This window comes from Ornithorhynchus anatinus, chromosome 1 (genome assembly GCF_004115215.2).
Source record: "Ornithorhynchus anatinus isolate Pmale09 chromosome 1, mOrnAna1.pri.v4, whole genome shotgun sequence".
NCBI classification, from domain to species: Eukaryota; Metazoa; Chordata; class Mammalia; order Monotremata; family Ornithorhynchidae; genus Ornithorhynchus; species Ornithorhynchus anatinus.
Window position 1 is genome coordinate 146,197,987 of NC_041728.1, and position 25,251 is coordinate 146,223,237.

Consider the following 25,251-nt stretch of genomic DNA (forward strand, 5'->3'; position numbering starts at 1 on the left):
AACATTATTATTATTATTATATTTATGGACAGTGGTTCCTGTCAATAACATCCCTTTTTGCTCCTAAATCATCTTCTGTTACGTGGTGAGGTCACAGCTAAAGTGGTGTGCTTTGAAACGCTTTCAAACAGTCCTGGCTAAAAGGTTGGAAAAGGGGTGTATAGCATTGTCTAGAACTTAATATTTTGCTCTAATAATGATAATAATAACTATTATTATGATATTAATTAAGTACTTATTGTGTGCCCAGCACTGTTCTAAGCACTGGAGGAGATATAAATTAATCACATTAGACACAGTCCCTGTCCCACATGGGACTCACAATCTTAATCCCTATTTTACAGATGAGGGAACTGAGGCACAAAGAAGTTAAGTGACTTGCCCAAGGTCACACCGCAGACAAGTGGTGGAGTGGGAGTAGAACCCAGGTCCTTCTGATAACCAGGCCTGGGCTCTATCCTCTAAGCTATGCTGCTTGTCTACACACAGCAAGCAATTAATACATAGTATTACCACTGCTATTAGGAAAGAATCAGAAGAATGAAGAAATCCATAGTACACAGGGGCTGCTTTCACCTAAGAGAAGGGAATGGGGTATTCTGGGACGAATTTGGCTTCTCTGAAGATAGTGGAAGAGTTCCATCCTACTCAGGGTGAGGAGGAATTTTCCTCAGAGGAAACATGGGACAAAAGCTTCCGCATATCTGGTGTGTTCCTACTTTCCTGAAACTTGGCTAGAGAAGAGCTACACATGGTAAAGTATTTCATCCTGTTTAAGCTTTACTTGAATTAAAAAGAAAGCTAGGATGAGCTAATATGGAGAGATGTTTTGCTCATGTCTCCCCTATCCTAAAAGAAAACCCCTCTAAACTCCAAGGCTCCCTGCAGTTGTCACCCCACATCCCTCTCCAAACTATACCTGCTGTTTCAAGATCTTCCCCTCCATTTTTCTCCTTGACCCCCTCCAATCTGACTTCTGCCTCCTTCACTCCTCAAAAACTGCCCTCTCAAAGGTCACAGATGACCTTCTTGCCAAATCCAATGACCTCTACTCTATCTTAATCCTCCTTGACCTCTATGCTGCCTTTGACTCTGTCGACCAAATATTAACCAGCCTTGGCTTCGCTGACACAATCTTCTCCTGGTTCCCCTCCTGTCTTTCTGGCCGTTTGTTCTTAGTCTCTTTCATGGTCTCCTCCTCTTGCCTCCCACCCCTTAACTGTGGGAGTTATTCAAGGTTCAGTTCTGGGTCACCTTTTATTCCCACACCCTGGGAGAATTCATTTGCTCCCATGGCTTCAACTACCACCTCTACCCAGATGATTTCCAAATCTACATCTCAAGCCCTCTTCATTCTTGCATTTCCTCCTGCCTTCATGACATCTCCACTTGGATGACTCACCAATACCTCAAATTTAACATGACAAAACAGAACTCCTTATCTTCCTACAAACCCTGTCCTCCCTATGACTTTCTCATTTGTGCAGACAGCACTACCATCCTTCCTGTCTCACAAGCCTGTAACCTTGACATTATCCTTGACTCTTCTCTCTAGTTCAACCCACATATTCAGTCTATCACTAAATCCTGGCAGATCAAACTTCACAGCATCGCTAAAATCCTCCTTTTCCTCTCCATCTAAGCTCCTATAACATTAATCCAAGCTCTTATCCTTCCCTGCCTTGATTACTATATCAGCCTCCTTGATGACCTCCCTGCCTCCTGTCTCTCCTCACTCTTGTCCATACTTCACTCTGCTGACCAGATCATTTTCCTAAAAAAAATTCAATCCATGTTTCCCCATGCCTCAAGAGCCTCTAGTGGTTGTCCATCCACCTTCTCATAAAACAGAAACTCCCTTCCATCTGTTTTAAAGCACTCAATCACCTTGCCCCATCTTATATCTCCCTGATTTCCTACTACAAGCCAGCCCGCATACTTCATTTCTCTAATACCATCCTACTCACTGTACCTCGATCTCATAATTACACCACTGACCTCTCACCCTTATCTTGCATCCTACCTGGAATATTATGCCTCTTCATATCTGACATACAATTACTCTCCCCACCTTCAAAGCCTTACTGAAAGCACAACTCCTCCAAGAGGTCTTCCCTGACTGTTATCAGTTCCTCTTCTCCCACTCCCTTCTGTGCCACCCTGATTTGTTCCCTTTATTCTCCTCCCCTACAGGCCTTATGTACGTATCCATAATTATTTATATTAATATCTGTCTCCCCTTTAAACTGTAAACTCAATGTGGGAAGGGATGTGTCTGCCAACTCTGTTATATTGTCCTATTGTACTCTACCAAGCACTTAATAGTGCTGTCATAGAGTAAGTGCTCAATAAATATGATTGAGTGATTTATTATAACCCTTTTTCTCCACTTCCTCCTCTAGACTGTAAGGTCGTCTAGAATGTAAGCTCCTTGTAGGCAGGAACTGCATCTATCAACTCTATTGTATTGTACTATCCCAACCACTTTGTACAGTGCTCTGCACTGTAAGTCACTACTCGATAAATATCATTGATTGACCAACTGATTAGTTGAAAATACTTTAAGGTGCCCACATGACCAGGAACATGGTGAATGGCTCTTGGCAATCCGTGAATCGAGTTCTGATTTCCTCAGTGGGTTTAGGTATAGTTTGGTAAGCATCTGTCTCTAAATCTTCTGCTTCTATTCTTTCCTATTTGTAATATTGATTTACTCTTGACTTTGGCTACTATTCTATCTGGGAATCTGCTTCAGCTATGTTTATGGCCCCGTCACAGAACTAGCAAAAGAATACTTCTGGGAATAGTTGATTCCACATTTTTCTTGGATTGATCTTCATATAGGGTGGTCAATTTTAGGCTTAGTTTAGAGTTATACAGCTAAATGGCTCCAATCTCAGTCTCATAAAACAAAAGCTTCTTTCCCTAACACCCTCCTCCTCAGCATTCTAGGCCAAGAGAGGTAGTAGCTGTAGCTGGAAATCTGATTCAACAGTATGAAGGCCCAGCATTCAACACCAGACTCTCCATGTCACAGGCATGTCACCATCCATTTTGTCACATGCAGACACATTCTTCACACAGTGGAGGAGAACCATTAGAAAGCAAATGTTTGAAGATGGCTGTTTAGAGAGGGAAGAAGGGAGAGAGCAAAGGTTTTGATAAGATGTGAAGAAATGGGGTCAGATGCGCATGTGGAGGGGGTGGCTTTTGAGAGGAGGCAGGAGATCTTCTCTAGAGAAACTGCTGGGAAGGATGAGAGAGATGAAGAGGGGGTCAGAAGAAGGAGGGACTGAGGACGGGCTGAGGCGATTTTGGGGAACTCACACCCGATGGTGTCAATTTTCTTAATGAAGTAGGTGGCTAGGTCACTGGGGGCAAAGAACGGGGGAGGCGAGGAGACAGGGGTCCTGACAAGGGAGTTAAATGTCTGGAACAACTGGTGAGGCTAATGGGCATGGATGTCGATGAGGAGAGAAAAATAGTTCTGCCGGGCAGAGGTGAGGGCAGAGTTAAAGCATGCAAGGATAAACTTGAAGTAGACAAAGCAGGCCTGATATTTAGATTTCCACCAGCAGCATTCTGCGGCTCAAGCACAAGAGCAAAGGAGGCAGAATGTGCAGGCGATCCAGGGCTGTGGGATAGTGGTATGAGATTGACGAAGGGATGGGGAGCGAGTGAGTTGAATTTGGTAAGCACTCAGGAAATATGAATGACTGACTAATAATAATAATAATAATAATGTTGGTATTTGTTAAGCATTTACTAAGTGCAGAGCACTGTTCTAAGTGCTAGGGGAGATACAGGGTAATCAGGTTGTCCCACGTGAGGCTCACAGTCTGAATCCCCATTTTACAGATGAGGTAACTGAGACCCAGAGAAGTTAAGTGACTTGCCTGAAGTCACACAGCTGACAAGTGGCGGAGCAGGGATTCGAACCCATGACCTCTAACTCCCAAGCCTGGGCTCTTTCCACTGAGCCACGTAATTGAAAGGTTTGAGGCAATATGGCCTAGTGGATGAAGCCAGAGGACCTGTGTTCTAATCCTGGCTTTGCCACTTGCCTGCTGTATGACCTTGGGCAAGTCACTTAATCTGTACCTCGGTTTCCTGAAAAATGAAGAACTCCCTCCAACTTAGACTGTGAGCCCCATGTGGGACAGGGACTATATCTCACTTGGTTAGCTTGTAAGTATCCCAGTGCTTAGAACAGTGCTTGACACATACTAAGTGCTTAATGAAGATCATAAAAAAATGGCTGGGAAAATTATTTGGAACTTTAGACTTCTGCCTACCTGCCTACCTACCCAGAAATGGTGACCGAGATGGTTTGACCAGGGTTGAGGAAAGCATGAGGAGGGAAATGTCGTGGTCTCCGTTGCTGTTGCTCCCACAATCTTTCAAGCCCTGATGGCACAGAGAGCTTGGGGAGGGCAGACGAAGGCAGCCAGCTTCTGTCTTCCCTGTTCCCCTCAGACAGGTCTGTTCCTTGGCATACTTTGATAGAGACAAAGACTCTGAAAGTAGTCCTTCCTTTTAAACATACCAGGCAATATTACATTTCTAAAAGGCTACCAGTAGAATTAATATTATTCATACTGAAAAAGGGAGAAATGTGGCTGTAGTTGTTCCACAGTGGTTCGCATTGCATAAGAAGGAGCATTACAGTTAATCTCATTTGCCGGAATATAAAATATTATTGTGGGAAGCCGAACTTGGATTGTCAATTATGCTGCTTTTGGGCTTATTTTTAATTTCATTTCCTCTTTGTCATTTTTAGCGTTACAACGTTTCATTTGTATCATAGCTTCTAGTTTTGACGCTTTCTGCATTTTTCTGCACAGTTGACTAATATCATCAGGGAATGGTTAACAGCTTGGTAATCTACCACTCCCAGAAAAAAATGATAGGCTTCCAGAAAACCATTGTTGTTCTGATTCATCCAATTTGAAAGGTTGATTTGTAATCTGCCCTTCAACTGTCCCCTCACATCCCCCCAGTTGGTTCCTTCAGGCAAAATCTAATTGGTGGGCCCATTTGCCTGTTTAATGTCCATCACAGTCTGTCCCCTGATTCTCTTTGGAAGCAGCCAGAAAGGTTTCTGGGAATGGAGAGGGAAAGAGAAGTAGATCTAGAAGCCAGAGAGGAAAAGTAAAAACCCAGGAAATGGGTAAACGCTCCCAACCACATACCCCTGACCTGAAGTTGGAGGGAGTCCCACTCTGCTTCACATGCACCCCATCCTTTCTTCACTACCAATGCCAAAACCAAGCTTTAGTTCACCTCAAAAATGGTCTGTTTTAGAGCAGTTGACCAAACAGGAGGATCTCTGTCTATAAAGTCGGATTGACATAAGGGTACCAGATCATCTTCACCTGAATAGTTTGAGTCACTAAGGTAAAGAGACATTTTCTCAGGGAGATCTCCCACAAAATAATGGTTTTACAGTTTGAGACCCATTCCCCAGAGTTCAAAAATCCACCCAGTAGGACAAGGCCACATTTCTGCCCTGCCGTTTCTTGATGCCTTCCCTCTGTCTTCCCAGAATTCTCTCGGCATCTGCTGATTATTAGTATCTCATGACCTTACGTCACATGTCAGCTTACATCTAATACTCAGTCTCTCAGTAGTTTTCAATTATGTGTGCAGAGCACTGTACTGAAGAGCATTCAACATCAACATCCCTGTCTTCAAGGAGGTTACAAGCTAACTGAAGGAAGACAACTAGGAACAAATTATTTAAACATCATGGGAATAGGAGGTGAAACAATTGGGAGACATTGTGTAGGAAGAGAAACATAAGGAAAGATGAGTAAAGTAGAGGATGGAGCTCAATATAAGGCTGCTCTGGATTCACAGAAGAATGATTTTTCTGAAGACATCGATGTGGATTGGAAGAAAATATTCATTTATAGTCACTTGAGGTTAGTTGGCTTGTTTGTCTTTCCCAGAGCAAGTCTCCACTGCCAAAGTGAAATGTAAAATTTAGAAGCTTATGTGGAAGATTCAGGTACAGTTGGGACTTGCTTGCACTTTTTCTGGAATTATCCAAATGACTGCCAACATATTCTGCTTTGCCTTGACTCCATATGCTCTAGTGATCCCAACGTGCAGCCAAAAATGCCAGTGCAAATACATATTTTGAAATGCCATAAAGTACACCTAATTTTGTCCTACTCAGAGGTATTTTGAGTAATAAGATTACATGCATATAATGTACTAAGTAATCAATAAACGTGATCAATAAAAGTAAAACAGACTAAAAATAATAAAAGCATCTGGGTTATATTTTCATACTTGAACTTTCATCTAGCATGTATTTTGCTTCTGCAAGGTTTTAATGAATAAAATAAATAGTCTTTTCTAGAGTCCACATAATTTTCTAAGAAAAGAAAAATGACTCTAAAATGAACATTTTGAAAACAGAGAAAAAGCAATAAAAATTAACAATAATTCCACAAGGAAATGATATTTTGGAGCTGATACAATAAATTCAGACCTTTTTTTATGCATATATTCCTATAGCTACCAAACTAGACATCTTTTCTGTCTGTGTGCATTAGAGAGCTATCTAAATGACAGGGAAAATAAATAAGAAATCTTTGGGCAGAGGCAGCTTTCACCTGTATTATTTTTTTTCAAGCTGTGAGCACTCTTTAATTACCACGTAAAAAAAAAAACATTTAAGATTGGTAACATATGTTGTTGTCAGCATGTATTTAGCACCTGCAGAAATGAGCATGAAAAATGTGACAGCGCATAGGTAGAACACCCACGGCGTTGACTGTGAACAGTGTCAACAAATTTTACTTTGTTAATTTTTTCTTATTAAAAAAAATCCAAGAAAAGAATTTAATAGCGCAGGTGTTCAGAGCATCACAGCAAGACGATATAATGAAGGAGGAGGTTATAAACCCTTTATGATGAAAGCCAGGGTCTCTATTTGCAGATCTTGAAGCAATTTTTTTTTCCTTTCAAAAAAAGATTACAACTCCCTGTAGCTGTTCTGGTCTCCTTTTTCCTCCAGCTGTGAGGGCACGGATCAATTCCTGCGGGGATAGTAAAGAGCTGCTTTGAAGATCCAGCAAGAGGGGGTGCTGTTTCTACAAGTCTCTTTCACCCGTCTCCGAGTTGAAATCGATCAATCCGTGGTATTTATTGAACGCTTACCTTGTGTAGGGCACTGTACTAAGCACTTGGGAGAGTACATTATAAAGGAGCTGGTAGATGCATTCCCTGCTGACATCCTGGGCTGCCTGGTGGCATATTCCTCCTAATTTTTCTTTAAATAGCTCCATGAAGATTGTGCACCCCTGGGTAAAATTCAGAAACCTCCAAGTTCTTCTCTCAATCCAAAATCTTTATTTACGGAGGTGTGAAGTTAGTCCCAGCTTTGACTGTTCTGTTTTCAAAGCATCTGTGCTTTTCACAGCTGAAGGAAGAAGCTGGAAAATACACGTTTTACACCTCCTGGATGCGACTTGGAAGCTAGAAAGCACTTTACCGGGATCCCAGAGGGACTATCAGTGTAACAAGAATCTGTTTCCAGTAATCACTGGCAGTGTTGACAGAACGTTCAAAACCATCTGCTTGAGGGCAAGTGTTAACTCTATCAAATCCTAATATTTTAAGCACACTGATCCCTGGGCCCCAGAGGCCTCGTATCGGGAGCTCTGCCCAGTGCCTTAGCCTGCCACATCTCTTACCCTACTAGAATCATGCAGTAATTCAGAAGGCAAAAAAAAAATGGACAAACCAGAGCACCAGAAGTGAGAAATGCAGTAACAAGATAAAGAAATTGTATTTCTTTGGGGTAGGATTCTAAACTAAAATCACACTGTTTATTCTCATATGGACTTTTTTTCACTTTATGATTGCATTTTTATTTCTTACAGAGACAGCCTCAACACACTTTGTAGTTCATTTTCAAATGTGTACAGCTGGGGTTTTGGGTTTTTTTTTGTTTTTTTTAAACAAGTCAATATACCAAATTCTGGACTCTGGGGCTTCTAATTAATGGGATCAGATTTCTCGGGGGGGGGGGGGAATCTCACTCCTCTCTTCCTGCTCCTCCACCCTCAGATTTTCCCATCACTTGATGGAATCTTTGGCAGAATTCCTCCAGAAGGGAGCTGGAATTAGAATTCATAGATTCAGGCCATGAAGCAACTTGGCCTAGGGAAAAGAGCATGGGCCAGGGACTCAGAGGTCCTTATCCTTACTCCACCACTTGTTTGCTGTATGACTTTGGGAAAGTCACTTAACTTCTCTGTGCCTCAGCTTCCTCAACTGTAAATAGGGATTCAGTACCTGTTCTCACTCCTACTTAGACTGTGAGCCTAGTGGGAGACAAAGACTTTGTCCAACCTGATGATCTAGTTGGCAAAAGTTGGTCAGCACATGTATTTATAACTTAAATTGACCATATTGTGCACTTATGATGAAATTATCACTGTGGTAGAGTTCAACATTAAAAATATAATACCATAAAAATTAGCAGCAATAGAAACAGTCTATTAGTGATCTGTAAAAAAAAAAATCTCCGTAAGAAAAGCTAATATGAAAAGCAAACTTCTATTACTAAATTGCCTGTAAAGAAAATACAGCTGCTCAGAAGATCAGGCCGTGAAAATTCCATCCTAAAGTGCCAGAATTTCAGAAGAGTCAACGAACTGTGTTGACTAGCTTTCAATTCCCTGACAGTGCATATGGAATGGATTAGGAGAATGTTATCAGGTAAATGATGGGGCCAGGTATTTTCTTGATCCATCATCTCATGAAAGCTGGATGAAAGAAACACACCAAGTCTTTTCTCAGAATTTCCCTGGATTTACCTATTTTTACAACCACAGTGATGGTCCCTCTTCTCTTCTCATCCTTTCCCAAGAGATGGTCAAATCTGTATTTGAGATTTCCCGAGGTTTTTTTGTTTCTGAATTCATCAAGCTTGACTCTAGTGCGCTAGTCAAGTCTTTCCACCTCCTGACCTGGGGTAATCAGTTAAATTCTCTGAGTTTCAACTTCCTTATCTGTAAAATAGGCATCATATGGAATGTGAGCCACTAAAGGGACAAGTGGTCTGTTAAATCTCATAATCTTATATCTACCTCAGTACTTAGTATGTAGTAAGTGCTTCTTACATACCATAGTGATAATAAATGCCATAATTTAGGTAACACTTTTTTAAAAATAACTTGTCAAAAATATGTTTATTAATAAAGATAAGTGATCCAGAAAGGCTTTGGGCCTATTATGGAAGCATTATTTTTCAAAACTACTAACATCAATAAATGATATATCAATTAATATAATGATATTGACATACTATTATACACAGGCTGGGAAGATGTTCAGTGAATTGGCTAGTGCTTCATTGGATTTATTCCCTGTTTATGTGTCTGTTGCTTTTATTCACTATCAACACCATATTGTGAGCCTGGTACATGTCCCCTCAATCCCCCATCACAATGGTTATAATCTTAAAAAAGAAAGTAGACATAAAAATAACCACTTTGTCATGGTTAGCAATTAGAAAGCAAATAAATATTGGACAAGGATGAATAAATAATATGTGAATGCTGAGATGATTTGTGTAATGGCATAATAATATTACTAATTATAATAATGGTATTTGTTAAGTGCTTACTATGTGTCAAGCACTGTTCTAAGCACTGGGGTAGATATGAGTTAATCAGGTTGGATACAGTCCTTGTCCCTCAGGGGGCTTATATAGGAGGGAGAACAGAATAGGAAGGAGAATTCCCATTTTACAGGTGAGGGAACTGAGACACTAAGAAGTTGAGGACTCGCTAAGGTCACCCATCAGTCAAGTGGCAGAGCCAGGATTAGAACCCAGGGATCTTCAGACTACAAACCCCATGCTCTTTCCACTAGGCCAAGCTGCTTCCCATGGCATGGCGTGACATGAAAGAAAACTGGGATGCATCTTAGAAATGGTGAATTTTGGGGAAGATTTTGAAAGAGTGGGAGATTGTGCTTCAATAAGAGGGGAAGGCAGTGGATGGTAGATAGGAAAAGTAACTAGCGTGAGAGCCATATGGCCTAATGGAAAGAGCCACGGGGCTGGGAATCAGAGAACTTGGGTTCTAATTCCAGCTCTGCCACATGCTGGCTGCATGACCTTGGGCAAGTCACTTAACTTTTCCATGCCTCAGTTCTCCTGTTCTCCCTCCTACTTAGATTGTGAGCACCATGGGGGACAGAGACTGTGTCCAACCTAATTCACTTGTATCTACCCCAGCACTTAGAACAGTGTTAAACACAAAATAAGTGCTTAACAAATCCCATTTAAAAAAAAAAGTGGCCACCAGGATCTGGAGTCAGACTCCAACACTACACTGAACTTCTGGACAGAGAGTTCATCTTACTACTTTCATTCATTCATTCAATCAATCATATTTATTGAGTGCTTACTTATGCAGAGCACTGTACTAAGCACTTGGGAGAGTACGGTAAAACAGTAAACATATTCCTTGCCCACAGTGAGCTCACAGTATAGAGTGGGGGAGACATATATCAACACAAATAAATAAATTACAAATATGTACACAGCTGTGGGGCTGGGAGCGGGGAAGAGCAAAGGGAGCAAGTCAGGGCAACACAGAAGGAAGTGGGAGATGAGGAAAGGGGGGGTTCAGCCTGGGTAGGCTCTTGAAGGAGATGTGCTTTCAGAAAGGCTTTGAAGGAGGGGAGAGTAACTGTGTTTCAGATTTAAGTATTCTGACCTTTCTTTTCAGGACTAGCAACAGTTTTTCCCGGGCTCTTCTAGCCTCCACCGAGACTTAGAATGACACTCGATGCTACATATTTATGTGTGTGCATGAGTAACAGTGTTATTAATGTTCATCCATATTTAATGACATCCTTTGGTTCTAAAGAGGGTTAGGCTTGAAAACCTCTTGAAAGCTTGATACAGGATGTTCCTGCTTCTCCCGCTCAGCCCCCTCCTCCAGCAGCATTATTCAGGTGGCATATATTTCACCACAACATTTTTCTTCCTTAAGGAACCCAATTTGCTCCGAGGTGAATTTGAGTGTGATGCTGATTTCAAGAAATCAGTGGCATTTATTGAGCATTTACTTTGTTCATGGCACCATGCTAAGCAAGTAGAAGAGTCTGATACAATTAATAGATCTCATCTCCTCCAAGAGGCCTTCTCAGACTAAGCCCTCATTTCCTCTTCTCCCACTCATTCATTCATCCATTTAATAGCATTTACTGAGCACTTACTATGTGCAGAGCACTGTACTAAGCACTTAGAATGTACAATTCAGCAACAGATAGAGACAATCCCTGCCCAATGACAGGCTCACAGTCTAAATGGGGGAGACAGGCAGCAGAGCAAAACAGAACAAAACAAAAACAAGACAACATCATCAGGATAAATAGAATCAAGGAGATATACACCTCATTCATAAAATAAATAGGGTAATAAATAATATAATCAAATGAGCACAGTGCTGGGGAGAGCAGAGGGAAAGAGGGAGCTCAGTCTGGGAAGGCCTCCTGGAGGAGGTGAGCACTCCCTCTGTGTCACCTCTGCACTTGGATTTTCACCCTGTACCCCTCAGCCCCACAGCCCTTATGTACATATCTGTAATTTCTTAATTCATATTAGCATCTTCTCCTCTAGACTGTTGGTTCGTTGTGGGCAAGGAACATGTCTACCACTTCTGTTATATTGTTCTCTCCCAAGCACTTAGTGCAATGGTCTGCAGACAGTAAGCAGTCAAATTGATAGACAATTTGTATAGTCTTATAAATCTGAGGATGTGTTTATGTGAAAGACTCTTTATGCGTAATTCATGTATCAGAATTCTGCTAGGACGAATGAAACATATGGAATGGGCTTTGGTAGCAATATATTTCTGAAGAAGAGCTTTGGATTCTAGGTTAGACAATTTGTATAGTCTTATAAATCTGAGGATGTGTGTATGTGAAAGACTCCTTATGCATAATTCATGTATCAAAATTCTGCTAGGACGAATGAAACATATGGAATAGGCTTTGGTAGCAATATACTTCTGAAGAAGAGCTTTGGATTCTAGGTTAGGTGCCAGCTTCGTTTCTTGAATTTCAAGCTGCAGTGACTCATGAAGATGAGCTTTTTCTGAAAAGACAGTGATTTGATGTGAGGTGCACAGTCGATGAGTGGTATTTATTGAGTGCTTACTGTGTGCAGAGTGCCATACAAGCACTTGGGAAACTACATGACAACAGAGAAGGTAGACACATTCCCTGCCCACAAGCAGCATACAAGTCTAAAGATGTGATCCTACACAGTGGCTAAAATGCTATTGCTTACCTGGATGTAACTTTTGACTGGTTTTTAATTGCACTCACTTTTCTAATACCACGGGAATTATATGTTCATCATAAATCCTGTGAATGGAAAATTCACATTACAGCATGGTCATCTCAATTGGAGCCTCTTATAGTAATAATAATGATGATAATAATAGAACAATAATGGTGATGATGATAATAACAACTGTGGTACTTGTTAAGCACTTACTGCGTGCCAAACAGTGTACATTGCAATAGACCTCTGACTCCCAGGTCGGTGCTCTTTCCACTAGGCCATGATGCTTCCCGATATAGCACCACCCTTCCCACGACAGCTACACGTTATTGGAAGAATGTTACCTAATTCCTCAACAGTGGTCTGTCCAAAACATGTAGTGAAAATAAGCATTTTATGACCTTACTGAGGATTTTTTTGAGTAGTTTTAAATATGTTCCAAAAGGTAAGCTTTGGCACAGGGACCTTTTCAAAAAAACCCTCCCCAAATACCATTCATATTGTCTCTCTTGAGAGATCCACCAAACTCCGTAGAGACATCCTGATTTCCATCATGCTCTGTTTGTCCCTCACATTTTGCACCAGATTAATGGCAGCGTATCCACCTCCCTTGGAAAAGGGGGTTGGCTGTGCTCTGAAAACACTGGCAAGTACCAGAGGGCAGTGTTTTTGCAGGTTCTGTTCCTGGACGCCCCTCTCAGGGTCGCACCGGAGAGTTTCCAGTACTCTACCAGTTTCAGCTACGGGAGGGAGAGTCAAGCAGACTCCTACCCATTCCATTCCTACCTTGGGCAGTAAGTGGCTAGCCAATCTGCTACAAGTTGAACTCACTCATGCTGGGCCCCAGCGGCATGGGAGAGAGTCAAGGACAGAGACTTGAGTATACTGCGTGGAAGGAGGCAATGGTAAACCATTTCCATATTTTACCAAGAAAACTCTATAAATACATGACCAGAATGATTGAAGATGGAGAGCGGGGTGTATTGGGAGAGATGTGTCCATGGTGTCGCTATGGGTCGGAAACGACTTGACAAGACCAGGTCCTGGACTGTATATTCGGCACCTGGAGGTGTGGGCCCCTGGTCCTTACAGTACTGTTCACCTGGATTAGTCCCATCAGTTATACTCATTCATTCATTCAATCATATTTATTGAGTGCTAACTGTGTGCAGAGCGCTGTACTAAGTGCTTGGAAAGTACAATTTGGCAACAAATAGAGACAATCCCTACCCAACAATGGGCTCAGTCTAGAAGGGCTCACAGTCTTAAATCTGTAATTTTATTCTGCTCAATAAACTATAGTCCTCTTCTTCCTATGAACAGTGTGGCCTCATGGTAAGAGCATGGGTCTGGGAATCAGAGGACTTGGGTTCTAATTCCGGCTCTGCCACTTTCCTGTTGTGTGACCTTGGACCAGTCACTTAACTTCTCTGTACCTCAGTTATATCATCTGTAAAGTGGGAATTAAATCCTACCTCCTCCTACTTAGATTGTGAGCCCCACATGGGACAGGGACCGTGCATCCCACCTGATGAACTTGAATCTACCCAAGTGCCTAGTACAGTGCTTGGCATATAGCAAGTGCTTAATGAGTACCATTATTATTATAAGCACTTAACACAGTGCTCTGCACACAGTAAACTCTCAATAAATATGACTGAATGAATGAATTATTATTATTATGAAGAGTTTAGACCCTTGAACAAAGAGTCTTTTTAACAAGAGAAGGTTTCTACTTTGAGAAAGATTGTGGCTATTGTGAGATAATTGTCCACAGAATCTTACTAAGGGCAAAGAAAATAATGCCCAAACAGTCTTTAGTGCTCATCATTTCATTGTGGGTCACATGTGGTCTACTCAGTGAGTGACAAATCTAGTTTAAAACTAGTGTAGAAGAGACTTTCACATTACTTCTAAATAGGTTTCTTCTGAAGTTAACCACAAGGCATAAACCAGTAAGTAGTAATTATAATTTCAAGTGGTTACCAGATGAAGATTAAGAAATTTTTTTGAAAGTTATGGGCCTCCCTCTATTTATCCATGTTAATAATTGTATTTGTTCAGTACTTGAGAAGCAGTGTGGCCTAGAGGAAAGAGTAGGGACCTGAGAGTCAGAGTAAGTGAGTTCTAATCCTGGCTCTTCCAGTTGTCTGCTGGATGACGTTGGGCAAATCACTTAACTTCTCTGTGCCTCATTTACCTTGTCCATAAAATGGGAATTAAAATGGTGAGCCCCATGTGGGACGTGGGCTATGTCCAACCTGACTGTCTTGTAACAACCCCAGTACTTAGTACAGTGCCTTGCCCATAGTAAGCACTAAACAAGTATCTTTTTTTAAATAAAGTGCTTATGATTATGAGGACTCAGATGGGGCTCGCAGAGAAAGAGGAGTGAGAACAGTATTAAATCTCCATTTTGGAGATGAAGGAAGTGAGGCACAGAGAAGTTGAATGACCTGCCCAAGATCACACAACAGGTTTGTGTTCGAACTGGGTTTGGAACTTGGATCCACTGACTCTCAGGCCTATGTTCTTCTACTAGAAGAGTCTGAGGACATCAGTGTCATTGTTTGACCCTAAAAGTATGTACATTCTATCTTCTAGTGTGGGCCTAATTTCATTAAAATAACAATTAGTCATAATAAGGCTAAAATCTGGACCCAAATAGCAAACCTTTACAGTTTGCACACATTTTAAGATCACATATGGATCAAAACAACACAGTATATAGGAAGACAAAGCAGCTCACACAGTCCATGAAACTTCAAACACGTCATTATCCCCGTGGTGATTCTAGAGTTCCCTCTGAAACTGTCTATGGAATCTGCAAAAGAAATTGGCAGTGGAAAATTAATTATCAAAGTTTAAAACTCAGGTTCAGTCTTTATTGTGTGTGTGTATGTGTTGGGGGGGGGGCATGTTTAGAATAACAAATATAATTATTGTATTTATTTAGCATTTACTGTGTGTCAAACACTGTTTTAACCCCTGGAGTAGATACAAATTAATCAGGTTGGACCCTGTTCCTGTCCCACAAGGGGCTCACAGTCTAAGTAGGAGGGACAACAGGTATTGAATCCCCATTTTATAGTTGAGGAGTCCCAGGCACACAGAGGGCAAATGGCAGAGCCGGGACTAGAATGCAGGACCTTTGACTCCTGCACCTGGGCTCCTTCCAATAAGCCACACTGCTTTCCAAAGATATGACCAAAGAATGTGACCAGCTTGTATGGATCATGGAACAAACAACTCCCATCAACCTCCTTTTCCCTTTCTAATCACAAGAAGAGTCTACTAGTTATGGAAAAGAAAGTCTTCCAACACCTCGAGCCTACTGTTATATGTAGGCTTTGATGGTGACAACCTAACAATGAGCATTCCTGTTGCTAAAAGCATTAATATGAGACTACTGCTGCTGTCTCATATTTTTTAAATGTAAGCATAGATTCTTGCTGCACCACTGTTGACTGTTCCACACAGGGTTGGTCTCTGTTTCTGAATTACCTTTTTGCACCCCGATCCTGGTGAGGTCTTGATTTAAGGAGAGCAGGTCCCACCCATTTGCTGCCTGCTAGGCTGGATTGTCTACTGCAGTGGTATCACATAAACATAACCAAAGCTGGATTGATGCTGGTACAATAGAGCAATCATTCAGTGATAATAATAATAATGATGATAATCATCAGTGTGGTATTTAAGTGCTTATTATGTGCCAGGCACTGTACTAAGCATTGGGGTGGATACAAGTGAATTGGATTGGACACAGTCCCTATCCCATGTAGGACTCATAGTCTCAATCCCCAGTTTAGTAATAATAATGATAATGGTATTTGTTAAGCACTTACTATGTGCCAGTTACTCTATTAAGCGCTGGGGTAGATACAGCAAATTGGGTTGGATACAGTCCCTGTCCCACATGGGGCTCACAATCTCAGTCCCCATTTTACAGATGAGGTAATTGAGGCATAGAAAAGTTAAGTGACTTGCCCAAGGTCATACAGCAGACAAGTGGAGGAGCCAGGATTAAAACCCATGACCTTCTGACTCCCAGGCCCGTGCTCTATCCACTAGGCCATGGCGTTTCTCCCAGTGGTATTTTACTGAGCAATTACTGTAGCCAGAGCACTGAACTAAAAACCTGGGAGAGAACACTATAACTGAGTTGGTAAACTAGATCCCTGCTCTCAGGGAATTTACAGTTTAGAGAGGGAAATAGACATTAAGATCAATTGTGGATATATACTTCAGTGCTATGCAGCTGGGAGGTCATCATCAAGACAGATGAGATCAATGTGCAACATGTAGGTTGGCAAACTTGTTTTGTTTTGCTATCTCCCCCTTTAAGGCTGTGAGCCTGTTGTTGGGCAGGGATTGTCTCTATCTGTTGCCAAATTGTACATTCCAAGCGCTTAGTACAGTGCTCTGCACACAGTAAGCACTCGATAAGTATGATTGATTGAATGAATGAATTAATGAATTAGATGAATGAAGTGAGTGTAATGGTTTGCTGTAGAATTCAGCTAGGTAAAATAGAAGGGGGCAACGTGAAAAGCAGCATAGCTTAGTGGAAAGAAGCCGGGGCTTGGGAATCAGAGGTTGTGGGTTCTAATCCTGGCTCCACCACTTCTCTGCTATGTGACCTTGGGCAAGTCACTTAACTTCTCTGTTCCTCAGTTACCTCATCTGTAAAAATGGGGATTAAAAAAATGTGGGCCCCACATGGGACAATCTGATTTCCCTGTATCTACTCTAGCGCTTAGAACAGTGCTCAGCCCAACATAGTAAGGGCTTAACAAATACCATAATTATTATTACTATTACATTAAAGCCAAATATAAAGGAGTTTCTGTTGATGTAGAGGTGGATGGGCAACCACTGGAAGTTCTTGAGGGGGAGAGGTTATGGAGTGAATTTTTTTGATGTGGGTTTCTTTTTTAATGATCTGGACAGCAGAGTGATGCATGAAGTGAAGATACTGCATGGATGAGTGGTAAAAGCACAGTCCTGGGAGTCAGAGGACCTGGGTTCTAATCCTGGCTCTGCCACTTGTCTCTGTATCCTTGGACAAGTCACTTAACCTCTCTGTGACTCACTTATCTCATCTGCAAAATGGGGATTAAGACTGTGAGCCCCATATGGGTCAGGGACTGTGTCCAACTTCATTAGCTTGTATCTACCCCAGTGCTTAGTACAGTGCATGGCACATGGCAAGCACTAAACAAATACCATAAAAAAATAGGATGGACTGGAGTGGGGAAGGCAGAAAACTCAGTGAGGAGGCTGATGTAGTAGTCAAGGCAGGATACGATAAGTGCTTGTTTCAACGTGGTAGCAGTGTAGATGGAGAGGAAAGGGCAGATTTTGGTGATGTTGTGAAGGTAGAACTGACAAGATTTGGTGACATTGGTTATATGGGTTGAAGGAGAGAAATGAGTCAAGGATAATGCCAAAGTTATGGGCTTGCGAGACAGGGATGATGGTGGTGCTGTCTACAGTGACAGGAAAGTCTCAGGGATGATAGAGTTTGTGTGGGAAGATGAGGAGTTGTAAGATGAGGAGTTGTTTTGGACATGTTAAATTTGAGGTGTCAGGGAGCCATCTAAGTAGAGATATTCTGAAGGCAAGAGGGGTTATGAAACTTCAGAGAAGGGGAAAGATCAGGGCTGGAGATGTAGATCTGGGAATGATCTACATAGTAATGGTAGTAGAAGCCATAGGAATGAATGAGTTATCCAAGGGAGACGGTGTAGATGGTGAACAGAAGGGGATCCAGAACTGAGCCTTGAGGAACACCTCCAGTAAGAAGATGAGAGGCACAGGAGGAATCTGCAAAAAGAACAGCATGGCTTACTGAATAGAGCACAATCCTGCAAGTCAGAACGCCCTGGGTTCTAATCCTGGCTCTGACATTTGTCTGCTGGGTGAACTTGGGCAAGTCACTTCACTTTTCTGTGCCTCAGTTACCTCATCTGTGAAATGGGAATTAATACTGTGAGCCTCATATGAGACATGGAAACATGGATTATCCAACCTGATTACCTCTCCCACCTTTAGACTGTAAGCTCACTGAAGGCGGGGAATGTGTCTGTTCATTGTTGTATTGTATTTTCCCAAGCACTTAGTACAGTGCTCTGCACGCAGTAAGCGCTCAATAAATACGATAGAATGCATGAATGACTACCTTGTATCTTTCCCAGCACTTAATGCAGCACTTAACACACAGTAAACACAAAAATACCATTAAAACAAAACAGAAAAAAGAGAAACTGAGAATGAGAGACCAGAGAGATAGGAAGAGAACCGGGAGAGGAAAATGTAAGTGAAGCCAATATTAAGTAATGTTTCCAGGAGAAGATGGAGGTCAGAGGCAGCTGAGGAGTAGAGGATTAGGATAGAGTAGAATGGATGGATTTGGCAGGAAGGAGATCACTGGTGACCTTGAGGAGGGCAGATTCCATGAAGTGAATGGGGTGGCAGGCAGATTGGAGGGGGTCAAAGAGAGAATTGGAGAAGAGGAAGTGGAGGCAGTGGGTGTAGACAACTCACTCAAGAAGTTTGGATAGGAATGGAAAGAGGGAGATGGGGTGATAACTAGGCGGAGCCGTAGGGTCGAGGGTGGGTTTGTTAGAATACAAAAGCATGTTTGAAAGCTGTGGGGAAGGAACCATTGGAGAGTGAACAGTTGAAGGAGGTGGTCAGGAAAGGAAGAAGAGAGGGTACAAGTGTTTGACAAGGGGTGAAGGGATAGGGTTGGAGATGCAGGTGATGATGCTATTTGTTAAGTGCTTACAGTATGGGATTTATGATGATGGTATTACAATGTGTCAAACCCTGGAGGGAGTAGATTTTGACAGAAGGTGGAATATCTGTTGGGAAAGATGGGTGAGTCCAAGAAAGGGCAGCAAGAGGAGGTGCTGGAAAGGAATAGGGGAGATTTTCGGGAGATCATACCTACTTTCAATTTTCTCTATAAAGTACATGGCCAGGTCATTAGGAGCAAGGATGGTGGGGGCAGAGGGTTTTTGGAGGGAGTTAATATTGAAGGGAAGACAATAAAATTACTAATAAAGGAAATGGCAGAGGTTAAGGATATTGACCTAGTAGAAAGAGAACCTGGTCTAGGAATCAGAGAACCTGGGTTCCTATCCGGGTTCCACTATTTATCTGCTGTTTGACCTTGGGAAAGCCGCTAAGTTTCTCTGTGCCTCAGTTACACTTTTGTAAAATGTGGACTGAGACTGCGAGCCCTATGTAGGACAGGGACTGTGTCCAACCTAATTATCTCGTACTTACCCCAGTGTCTGGTACATAGTAAGCACTTAAATACCATTATAGAAAAAAAAAAACTTGTGGGGCTCAGTGTTGAATGAATATCCAGTGCTTAAGGCATTCAGATTCAAGTGCAAAGGAGATGCTGAGGGGAGGAAGAAGAGGGGAAATGAAGGCTTAGTCAGGGAAAACCTAGCTTTTATTTAGGGCATTGAAGATGAGGAGAGTGCTGGTCTGCTGTATTTGTAGGTTGAGGGAGTTCCAGGCCAGTGGAAGAACATAGGCAAGGGGCTTATGCAACTGTTAAGGGTGTCATCATGGATAGAGTGGCTAAGCAGCGTGGCTTAGTGGAAAGACTCCGGGCTTGAGAGTCAGAGGTCATGGGTTCTAATCCCCTCTCCACCACTTGTCAGCTGTGTGACTTTGGACAAGCTGCTTAACTTCTCTGTGCCCCAGTTCCCTCATCTGTAAACTGGGGATTAAGACTGTGAGCCCTACGTGGGACAATCTGATTAACTTGTATCTACCCTAACGCTTAGAACAGTGCTTGGCACATAGTAAGTGCTTAAATACCATCATTATTATTATGGGAGTTCCTTTACTTCTGCCATGCCTCTGCTGTTCTCCCTGGCTCTGAGTTAAAGCTAAGTCACTCCAGATGGGTTAGAACACAATTTTAACATGGAGTTTTACCTTGGATAAGTAAAGGGAACTTCTGGTCCTCAAATCCCACCTTCCCTTGTAATGCAGCCTTGAAGGGTTCACCAACTCTGCCTTTCCCAGGTCTTGACATTAGGGTGGCCGCTGAGAGTAATAGAGAGTACTGGACAGTGAGATGCACATGACTTTCATTCATTCATTCGATCATATTTATTAAGCGCTTATTGTGTGCCAAGTACTATACTAAGTGCTTGGGAAACTACAGTACAACAATAAAGAATGACAATCCCCACCCACAATTAGCTCACAGTCTAGAGGGGGGAGAGAGACATCAATACAAATAAATAAAATTGCAGGTATAATGAAATTACAGATATAATAAAATTACACGACCCCAAAAACCAGTAGAGAATGTCCTTTCTCCATCACTTGTCCCTCAGATTAGAAAGTTTAGAATTAGGGAGGAGCTTTGGTTTAGGGTCACCAGAACTTCATTGTCTGATGTACTCGAAGATGTCACCACTGACGGTGTGATTCACCTATGAGTGAGAGGGAGGCTGAAAATGCCAAAGTGACACAGAGTTCTGGCCATATTGTACACACAAAAAGGCTGTCGCTTATGTTGCAGTGTCATGCTGACTTCACAGATGATTTCTAAATCTACTTCTCCAGCCCTGATCTCTGCATCTCCACCAGCCTTCAAGACATCTCTACTTGGATGTCACCTCAAACTTGGCATGTCCAAAATAGAACTCCTTGTCTTCCCACTCCTTGACTTTCCCATCACTATAAATGGTATCACCATCCTTCCTGTATCACAGGCCCATAATTTTGGCTTTATTCTTGACTCCTCTCTCTTATTCAACCCATATGTGCAATCTATCACTAAATCCTGTTGGTTCAACCTTCACAAAATAACTAAAATCCTCCCTTTCCTCTCCATCCAACCTGCTATCAAGTTAATCCCAACACTTATCCTATCCTGCCTTGATTACTGTATCAGCCTGCTGACCTCCGAGCCTCCTGTCTCTCCCCATCCCAGTCCATACTTTGCTGCCCGGATCACTTTTGTACAAAAATGTTTAGTCCATGTTTTCCCATGCCTCAAGAGCCTCCAGTGGTTGCCCATCCACCTTCACATGATATAGAAACTCCTTACCAGCAGCTTTAAAGCACTCAATCATCTTGCCCCCCTTACCTCACCTTACCACTCTACTAATTACAACCCAGCCCCAACACACTATGCTCCTCTAATGCTAACCTCCTCATTGTACCTTTATCTCATCTATCTTGCCTCCAACCTCTAGCCCACATCCTGCCTCTGGCTTGAAATACCCTCCCTCTTCGTATCGGACAATTACTCTACCCTGCTTCAAAGTCTTATTTAAGGAACATCTCCTCCAAGAGGCCTTCCCTGACTAAGCCCTCTTTTTCTCTTCTTCCACTCCCTTCTGTGTCACCCTGACTTGCTCCATTTATTCATCCACCCCTCAGCCTCTAGACTGTAAGCTTGCTGTGGGTGGTCAATGTGTTATATTGTTATATTGTAGTCTCCCAAGCACTTGGCACAATGCTCAGCACGCAGTAAGCGCTCAGTAAATTTAATTGATTGACATGCATTTTGCTGGGCACACGGCATAATCTGCTGACATCTAATGGGTGGTACACTTAGTTTGTCCAGAGCTAGAACATATTTTTAATGGGAATCCATGACTAACCCATTTCCCAGAGTCACTGGGTCCCCTCCTACCAGTGCTTAGTACAGTTACTAAGCTTTCTAAAGCTTAACAGATAATATTACCGCTACTAGGTCCTCTGAATTAGGGGGCTGATTTCCCATTAGGTGGCCGGCCTTTTAAAATAAAAATACTAGATGTAAATTTGTCTAGTACTCTTTCCATACTGGATGGAGCAGACCAGCTGAAAATTGGAGATTGACCACTCCACTCAGATCCCTTACACCTGTTGAAGGCACATCTCATCTAAGAGGCCTTCCCATACTAAGCCCCACTTTTCCTCATTTCCCACTCCCTTCTGTGTCACCCTGACTTGCTCCCTTTGCTCTTCTCCCCTCCCAGCCCCACAGCACTTATGTAAATATCTGTAATTTTATTTATTTCTACTGATGTCCGACTCCCCCACTCTAGACTGTAAGCCCATCATGGGCAAAGTTTGTGATAGTTTATTATTGTATTGTACTCTCTCAAGTGCTTAGTACAGTGCTCTGCACTCAGTAAATGCTCAGTAAATACAACTGAAAGAATGACTGAATGGTGCAGTATTTATCCAATACATCAAGAATTAGTTTAGTATGGGTCAGTGATGTTAAGCAAGACATTTTAAGTAATATCCCTACTTTGCTGGAAAAACACTTCAAAATGAAAAAAAGTTATCTAAGAAATCCCTTTTTAAATTATCCCCAGGAGTTTCTTTAATCTTTGCCTGAGTCTTCAAGGTAATTTGTAAGGTCTATAAACCTACTTTGATTAAAAATATGAGGCTTAAGTATCTCTGAATTTGCAACAAGGTGTGGATGTTAATTGTCTTGATTGGTTTTAATTTAGAATTCCAGAACAGTAGGATCTTATGTTCACAAGTATGGTGGGGAATGAAAACGCATCAGATTTTTAAAGGACTAAGTATTTTATTAGATAGGCCAAATGTTACTCAGATTCCCAGGATGCTTGTAATTCAAGTTTGAAAAACCTGGTAAAAATAGAAATGGGTAGTGGCTGAAAGTCCTCTTTACAGCCAGAAAAATGGATAACCACTCTTAGAAAAAAATGTACTACAATCCACCATCAACTAGTGTGGCTTCCTCTTCCCTACTTGATGTTGCCTCTGAGGAACTGTTAAATAACAACATCTACTGTCCCTCTTGAAGCATCACCATTTTCTTCAGAGGATTTTTAGTCTTTTAATGAGAGAAGAAGCTATTTCTTTGAATTAGTTGCACTGATTTTATGAAGCACATTATTTATGGAGCCAACATGTTGACACACTATAAACGGCAAAAGATGAGGACTAATAAGGTTAATTGTCATGTGAACCCTCCTCTGTAGTCTGCAATCTGTGGGCTTTGATTGTTTCTCTGGGGGAAACTCTGCCCAGATGGCATTTTCCTCAAGGCCCTGACCCACAAGGGGCCTGTGGAGATGGAGAACAAGGTGCATCTCCACAGACTAATTAATTTACTATTATAGCACCTGTTCCAGAATAGATAGGGCTAGAAAGGAAAACAGTCTCTGGGCCCAGTGGTAGGCTCGCTGGTAAATGGATTTGAGCTGATTATATTAAGCTGATGCTTTGATCATCTAAAGGCGTTAAAATGGAAATATGTTTTTGCTGGCTGCTGGCCTCCGTGAGAGGGCAGTTTGTATTATTATAAATGATCTGTAATGAAAAAGCTGTTTTAGGCTCCAGCACATCCCATTTTTAAAGTGCATGGCATCCTTTTTTTTTCCAACCCTAGTCCAGCAGTATTATCATACATTAAATATGCATTTAAACCATGCTGTTTTTGTGTAGACATCTCTTTTCAACCAACATATTCCAACCAGTTACTTGTTGGGAAATTTCAAAACCACCACCAATTCCAATTCCTTGGGCCATTTCAGTTTCACTGTGGATTAGGTATGTAATCTGGTTTTAAAACATATGAGTAAGAATCATGGAAAATAGGAGTCTCTTCAAATGAAATTTGGGTGAAGTTGTACTATTAGAGGCTGGTGGTTGGGCACCAACAATCATAAATCCATGTGTAAACACTTCTTGGTAGTAAAATGGCTTTAGCATGTGGATTTGTCTGTGCTCCATTTCACTTTATTGCCATTGAGAGCCTAAAAAGGATTAGAGTTAATTTATCTGCCTATAGATACCATAAAACTCTTCCTCTTTCCAAATAGACACTGGGATTTCTCACATATCTGTTGGGCAAACACTTGGAAAATTTCTCACATATCTGTTGGGCAAACACTTGGAATTTGGCTGATAATCTCAAATAAGTGGCATCAGCCTATAAGAAAAAGACCCCTTGCTATTATAAAGTTAAAGCACTCCATTCAAAGCGATGACTTATTTTCTTCAGGAAGCAGTATTAAGCATATTAATGCATATGAGGAAAGATGGTTTTTCTTTGGAAAGCTCTGAGCCATTTCCAGAGGCAAGTTATTTCAGGCATATTTGCATCCCAAAACATGCCATCTCGCTTTATTTGTTTTGTCCTAATTTGTGAGAATCTGAGACAGTGGCTGTGTTAGATAAGTGTAGAGCAGCAAAGTAATTGGTCTTCTCATTTCCAACAGAAAGGAAATCAGAGCCAGTGTTGCCTAGTTAGTAGAAAGAGCATGAGTTTGGGAAACAGAAAAACTGAGAGACCCATGGTCTAGTACCTCCAAAGACCTGCTCTGTACGACCTTGGGCACGTCACTTCATCTCCCTGTCTCAGTTCTCTCATTGGAAAGCAGCATGGCTTAGTGGATAGAACAGGGGCCTGGGAGTCAGAAGATCATGGTTTCTAATACCGTCTCCCCAATTTGTCTGCTGGGTGACTTTGGGCAAGTCACTTCATTTCTCTGTGCCTAGTTACCTCATCTGTAGAATGGGGATTAAGATCGTGAGCCCTGTGAGTTACAGGGACTATGTCCAACCTGATTACCTTGTATCTGCCCCAGTGATTAGTGCAATGTCTGGCACATAGTAAATGCTTAACAAATACCATCATCATTATTATTAATTATTATCTGTACAATGGGGATAAAACAGCTGCCTTCCTTCCCTCTTAGATTGTGAGCCCCATGGGAGAGAGATGCCATCTATCTGATCTGATTACCTTGCATCTACCTCGATGCATGGCACATGTCACTTAATAAATGTCATAATTATTATTATATTTATCAAAAGAGAACAGCGCATTTTTTAGAAGCTGCAGATGCATATATTAAGCACTTGCTGTGGTGCTTGGGAACCTACAAACTGAAGTAAAAGACACAGTGGTTCTG

At 41.8% G+C, this 25,251-nt stretch overlaps 1 long non-coding RNA gene across 1 annotated transcript in view; it reads left to right on the forward strand.

The window, feature by feature from the left end:
* LOC120638585 overlaps positions 1-25,251 on the forward strand; it is a 314,790-nt gene that overhangs the window by 235,577 nt on the left and 53,962 nt on the right. The window lies entirely within an intron of this gene.